This window comes from Dipteris shenzhenensis, chromosome 29 (assembly GCF_047967505.1).
Source record: "Dipteris shenzhenensis isolate YYH24624 ecotype China chromosome 29, Dip_SZ_1.0, whole genome shotgun sequence".
NCBI lineage: Eukaryota > Viridiplantae > Streptophyta > Polypodiopsida > Gleicheniales > Dipteridaceae > Dipteris > Dipteris shenzhenensis.
Genome location: NC_141624.1, coordinates 5259246 through 5265902, shown reverse-complemented (window position 1 = coordinate 5265902; position 6657 = coordinate 5259246). Strand labels below are relative to the sequence as shown.

At 40.5% G+C, this 6657-nt stretch overlaps 1 long non-coding RNA gene across 1 annotated transcript; it reads right to left on the bottom strand.

Moving 5' to 3' along the window:
• Positions 1-5505: 5505 nt before the first annotated feature.
• On the bottom strand, positions 5506-6157 carry LOC147882341 (uncharacterized). The gene is made up of 3 exons (XR_015543841.1): positions 5978-6157; positions 5698-5878; positions 5506-5589 (listed from the first exon to the last, which is right to left on the bottom strand). It is a non-coding gene; the product is annotated as an uncharacterized LOC147882341 (long non-coding RNA).
• Positions 6158-6657: the final 500 nt, after the last annotated feature.

Below are 6657 nucleotides of genomic sequence, written 5' to 3'. Positions count from 1 at the left end.
ATGTTATGTTATCAACCATACCATCATCAGTGAACTTTAGAATCCTCATCTGTGCAAATGATCATTGCTCCACTTGTTCAAATCCCAATACTTCACCTTCTGCTACAATCTTATTTGCAAATGATCTCATTTGTAAAATGTCCCCTATAGTAAAATCCAAGGTGGTGCACTTTGTATTCTTGATAATGTCTGTTGCATAAGTCTCATCTTTGTCCCATGCTATAAATGATTTGTTGGATGTATTGTAGGGCATAACATCTCCAAGTGTTTCCATATCTCCACATTTATACTTTAGCTCAACATGTGCGCTAAGAATCTTTGATACAGTAACTGCCACCTTATCTTCGCCAAGTCTTCGAAAGTGGCAAAGTGAATTGGGATCACTATCATGGATTGTAGCAAATGCAACTACTTCTCTTTTGCTACATAAAATCACATCCATCCCTGGAACAAAATCTATAGCCATCTCCTTTGTGAGAGTTCTTCGCAAGCAAGCTGCAGTAGCAACAATTACATAAATATTAGTCTCTTTTTAATAATCTACTCATTTATTATAATTTTTAATTAGTACTTAATTTATTGGTGGGAGAAGTTATCCGATCAAGTACAGATGGACATGCCAAGTTATCCTTTGCATGGTCAATCAAGCATTAAATACTATTTTTGCTCTAGTGTCATGCACATCCGTAAAAAAACATGAGCCTACTAGGTATGTTATCCAATCAAGCACTAATGGGATGCGCGTGCCACTTTGCATGTAAGTCAATTCCACCTAGTTGAGGTGTACAAAAAGTGTTGTGCCCATCGGATATGCTTTGCATGGTCCATCGAGTATTAAATACTATTTTTTCTCGTGTCATGCACATCCGTAAAAAAAACACGCTGCTAGGTGTGTTATCCGATCAAGTACTTATGCGATGGGAATGCCACTTTCCATGTAAGTCAATTCCACCTGGTTGAAGGTGTGTGCAAAGTATTGTGCCCATCCGATATGCTTTGCATTGTCGATCAAGCATAACACACTGTTTCTGCCTTACTGTCATATGCACAACCATATAAAACCACGGCCATAGGTGTGTTATTCAAATAAGTACTTATCAGATGGGGGCTCCACTTTGCACGCAAGTCTGTTTTAACTACGTTGAGGTGCGTGCAAAGTATTGTCACCATCGGATATGATTTGCATGGTCGATCACGCATTATACACCATTTTTTCCCTAATGATATGCACATTCGCAAAAAAACACGCCATTAGGTGTGATATCTGACCAAGTACTTATCGGATGGGTGTGCCTCATTGAGAACATTTCAATACCACCTAGGTTGAGGCGTACAAAAAGTTTTGTGCCCATCGGATATCCTTTGCATGGTCGATCGAGCATTAAATACTATTTTTACTCTAGTGTCATGCACATCCGTCAAAAAACACGCTGCTAGGTATGTTATCCGATCAAGCACTTATGGGATGGGCGTGCCACTTTGCATGTAAGTGGATTCCACCTAGTTGAAGGTGTGTGCAAAGTATTGTGCCCATCGGATATGCTTTGCATTGTCGATCAAGCATAAAACACCGTTTTTGTCTTAGTGTCATGCACATTCGTCAAAAAATGCAGTCCTAGATGTGTTTTTCAAACTAGTACTTATCGGATGGGGGCTCTAGTTTGGATACAAGTCGGTTTCAACTAGGTTGCGGTGTGTACAAAGTATTGTCACCATCGGATATGATTTGCATGGTCGATCACGCATTATACACCGTTTTTTCCCTAGTGGTATGCACATCCGCAAAAAAACACACCCTTAGGTATGTTATCTGACCAAGTACTTATCGGATGGGTGTGCCTATTTGACAACATTTTAATACCACCTAGGTTGAGGTATAGGAAAAGTATTATGCCCATAGGATATGCTTTGCATGGTCGATCAAGCATTAAATACCATTTTTGCCTTAGTGCCATGCACATCCGTAAAAAAACACGTTGCTAGGTGTGTTATCCGATCAAGAACTTATGCGATGGGAATGCCACTTTGCATGTAAGTCAATTCCACCTAGTTGAAGGTGTGTGCAAAGTATCGTGCCCATCGGATATGCTTTGCATGGTTGATCGAGCATTAAATACCATTTTTGCCTTAGTGCCATGCACATCCGTAAAAAAACACGCTGCTAGGTGTGTTATCTGATCAAGCACTTATGCGATGGGCATGCCACTTTGCATGTAAGTCAATTACACCTAGTTGAAGGTGTGTGCAAAGTATTGTGTTCATCGGATATGCTTTGCATTGGCGATCAAGCATAACACACCGTTTCTGCCTTAGTGTCATGCACAACCATATAAAAACACGGCCATAGGTGTGTTATTCAAATAAGTACTTATCAGATGGGGGCTCCACTTTGCACGCAAGTTTGTTTCAACTACGTTGAGGTGCATGCAACGTATTGTCACCATCGGATATGATTTGCATGGTCGATCATGCATTATACACCATTTTTTCCCTAATGATATGCACATCCGCAAAAAAAGACGCCATTAGGTGTGTTATCTGACCAAGTACTTATCGGATGGGTGTGCCTCATTGAGAACATTTCAATGCCACCTAGGTTGAGGCGTACGAAAAGTTTTGTGCCCATCGTATATCATTTGCATGGTCGATCGAGCATTAAATACTTTTTTTACTCTAGTGTCATGCACATCCGTCAAAAAACACGATGCTAGGTATGTTATCCGATCAATCACTTATGGGATGGGCGTGCCACTTTGCATGTAAGTCTATTCCACCTAGTTGAAGTTGTGTGCAAAGTATCGTGCCCATCGGATATGCTTTGCATGGTCGATCGAGCATTAAATACCATTTTTGCCTTAGTGCCATGCACATCCGTAAAAAAACACGCTGCTAGGTGTGTTATCCCGTCAAGCACTTATGAGATGGGCGTGCCACTTTGCATGTAAGTCAATTCCACCTGGTTAAAGGTGTGTGCAAAGTATCGTGCCCATCGGATTTGCTTTGCATGGTCGATCGAGCATTAAATACCATTTGTGCCTTAGTGCCATGCACATCCGTTAAAAAACACGCTGCTAGGTGTGTTATCCGATCAAGCACTTATGCGATGGGAATGCCACTTTGCATGTAAGTCAATTACACCTAGTTGAAGGTGTGTGCAAAGTATCGTGCCCATCAAATATGCTTTGCATGGTTGATCGAGCATTAAATTCCATTTTTGCCTTAGTGCCATGCACATCCGTAAAAAAACACGCTGCTAGGTGTGTTATCTAATCAAGCACTTATGCGATGGGCGTGCCACTTTGCATGTAAGTCAATTCCACCTAGTTGAAGGTGTGTGCAAAGTATTGTGCCCATAGGATATGCTTTGCATTGTCGATCAAGCATAACACACCGTTTTTGCCTTAGTGTCATGCACAACCATATAAAAACACGGCCATAGGTGTGTTATTCAAATAAATACTTATCAGATGGGGGTTCCACTTTGCACACAAGTCTACTTTAATTACATTGAGGTGCGTGCAAAGTATTGTCACCATCGGATATGATTTGCATGGTCGATCACGCATTATAAACCATTTTTTCCCTAATGATATGCACATCCGCAAAAAAACACACCATTAGGTGTGTTATTTGACCAAGTACTTATCGAATGGGTGTGCCTCATTGAGAACATTTCAATACCACCTAGGTTAAGGCATACGAAACGTTTTGTGCCCATCGGATATCATTTGCATGGTCGATCAAGCATTAAATACTATTTTTGCTCTAGTTTCATGCACATCCGTCAAAAAACACGCTGCTAGGTATGTTATCCGATCAAGCACTTATGGGATGCGCGTGGCGCTTTGCATATAAGTCTATTCCACCTAGTTGAAGGTGTGTGCAAAGTATCGTGCCCATCGGATATGCTTTGCATGGTTGATCGAGCATTAAATACCATTTTTGCCTTAGTGCCATGCACATCCGTAAAAAAACACGCTGCTAGGTGTGTTATCTGACCAAGTACTTATCGGATGGGTGTGCCTCATTGCAAAAATTTTAATACCACCTAGGTTGAGGTGTACGAAAAGTTTTGTGCCCATCGGATATGCTTTGCATAGATAGAAATTTTTGAACATAGACATCAGATGATGTGTGAGGAATAGAGTAATGAAGTGAACTAGGAAGTTATAGACCATTGAATGAGCTATGAATTTGTTTTTGGAATCATGTCAATTGGAGACCTAGAGAGAGAGATACGTTTCATTTTATCTCTATGGTTTGTGTTTTTATAGAACCTCCAAATGTATTCAAGATTATTGAAGGAAATGGGTTTTTGCTAATGACTTGTAGGAACCCCAGGCACATCCCCAAATTGAAATGGTGCCTCCGTGCATTCATCTTGGCCTAGCTCTGCCAATCAAAAGTTCCTTCTCCTGCACAGGTTAGGAAACATCTGGTGCATTGTATTTTCCATATTGCAGGAGGTGCGATTGATCCAAAGAATTAAGCTAAACTTATTTGAACATGCATTAAGGGAGCATTCAACATCCTTTTGCACCACTACAACCTCATTTGGATTATCCTGTACCAATTTAAAATTCTTAGGATGCTCAATATTGGGGTAGCCTCTCCCCCTATAAATCCTGTATCTTTTTAGCAATACTCCATTCATGTACAAAACCAATAGTTCTTCATGTTGGAGTAAATGCCATTCAGGCCTCCACAGTAACAACCTATTATGTCTTGCCCTGCCCTGTGCATCATGTTCATTCTCAACATATGCCGGTGAATCATTCTACAAATCAGCAGGGCTTCTTTTGCATCAGCATGTGCATCTTTCTGAACATGAGCCGGTGAATCCTTCAATGCATTAGTAGGGTATGCTTTTGTATCAACCTATGCATCTTTCTCAACTTTAGCTTTTTGTGCCTCTGCATCAACATGTGCACCCTTTTGAACATCAAAATTGGATGCTTCTTCATCACCATGCACATCCTTTTAAACATCATCCTTAGCTTTTGCATGAGCCTTTGTATCCTCTTTAACATGAGCATTGTGTGGCGATGCATCGGCCTGTGCATCCTTCTTAACAGTAGCCTCATATGTCGATTCATCTGCCTATGCATCCTTTTGAACATCAACAGTGAATGCTTTTATATCACATAATATCTTTGCTAATGCATCCAAATCTGCACCAAGCATTGAGTCTGCCTTCTGATCCTTTTCTTCTTCAACCTCATTAACCTAACCTAAAGTTTCCACATTTTTCTTGATGGATGTAACGAACATTGAAAAACACAAACCATAGAGATAAAATGAAACATCTGTTCAAAGCAATGGTCCACAAAATTTAAACAAATATAAATTCAAGTACATAAAAATATGTTCAAATCCCTGGAACACAAAATGTACATTGTCATCACAAAATAGAAAAAACTCATTCCCCTTTCTTGGCATCTGGATGTTGCACTCTAAGGGCCTCAAGTAAATAGTCACCGTGTCATCATCTTTCTCAAGAGAGACACACATGCTTGTGCCATGTTGCCCGTGCCTGCAAATGCATCCACAACCACATCCCCCTCCTGGGTGAATGTGTGCAAGAGAAACCTGGAAACAAGATCCTCAATTGTTAACAAACCAACCATACACAAAGACTGAAAAAAGCACCTGCAAATTAAAATCACCTGCTCAATCCAAGTTGTCTCTCTGCACCACGTCGCACGAACTTGCATCCCTCTTGTGTGCCTTTGAAGGTGTGTATTTTTGTCTCCCTTATCCAGTTTGACTGGCTAATGCATATTTCATTGCCAAGGCACTTCTCTACTAAGGCTTTATTGTAGTACGTGGGGATCTTGCATCCACGGTGCTACCACATACCCAAGACTAGCCAGGTCATCTGTAACCATGAAAACATAAACAAGTCAAACTTCTGCAAATTTGTGCATAAACATATCTGAAACGGTAATACCATTTAAATGATATTTCAAAAACGTACCATTTCCTTGGGATTCTCTTGCATGTAGTCGTAGTTAAGGTATACCATCAGCGTGCGAACTAGCTCAAATCCATTATCCATTGCCCCCAACTTAACAAAACACATATGTTCTGGCAAGCAAGTACTAATGAGCCACCCCCCATCTTTGACTTTATGGTTTGCAAATGGTGGAATAGCCTCCACAAGACCCATATTTAACTGGTTCCACTCCAGAATCTCCTTTCCAAAGATGCGCCCAACCAGAGATGATGTAGCAAAGTCTACCCACATCATGCTTGCATCTGCCTTTGTTTATTTCTCTTTAATTGTGATGGATGGAGGGGTCAACAACTGAAGAAAATTCCTTACTTTCACATGAGACTTGAAGAAAAATGACATTCACATCAATAATCCACATCAATAATCATATTCATACCATTTTGATTAAAATACACCTGCAAAATATTCAATACATACTGGTGGCCGCTTTCCATCCACTAGTGACAAGTGCACATCTAACTAGTCAACTCTTGCTACCTTATGATATATAGCCTCCTCTGCAGCCAATAGAAAATACAATGTCAAGCAAGTCCTTGCAATGCCATCTACAGACATAATATTGGAGGCACCTTTTTTCCCTTACCATCTCCCCTCTCTGATTCCATGTAATCAGATCCGTTGTTGCCCTCATCTTTGTGACT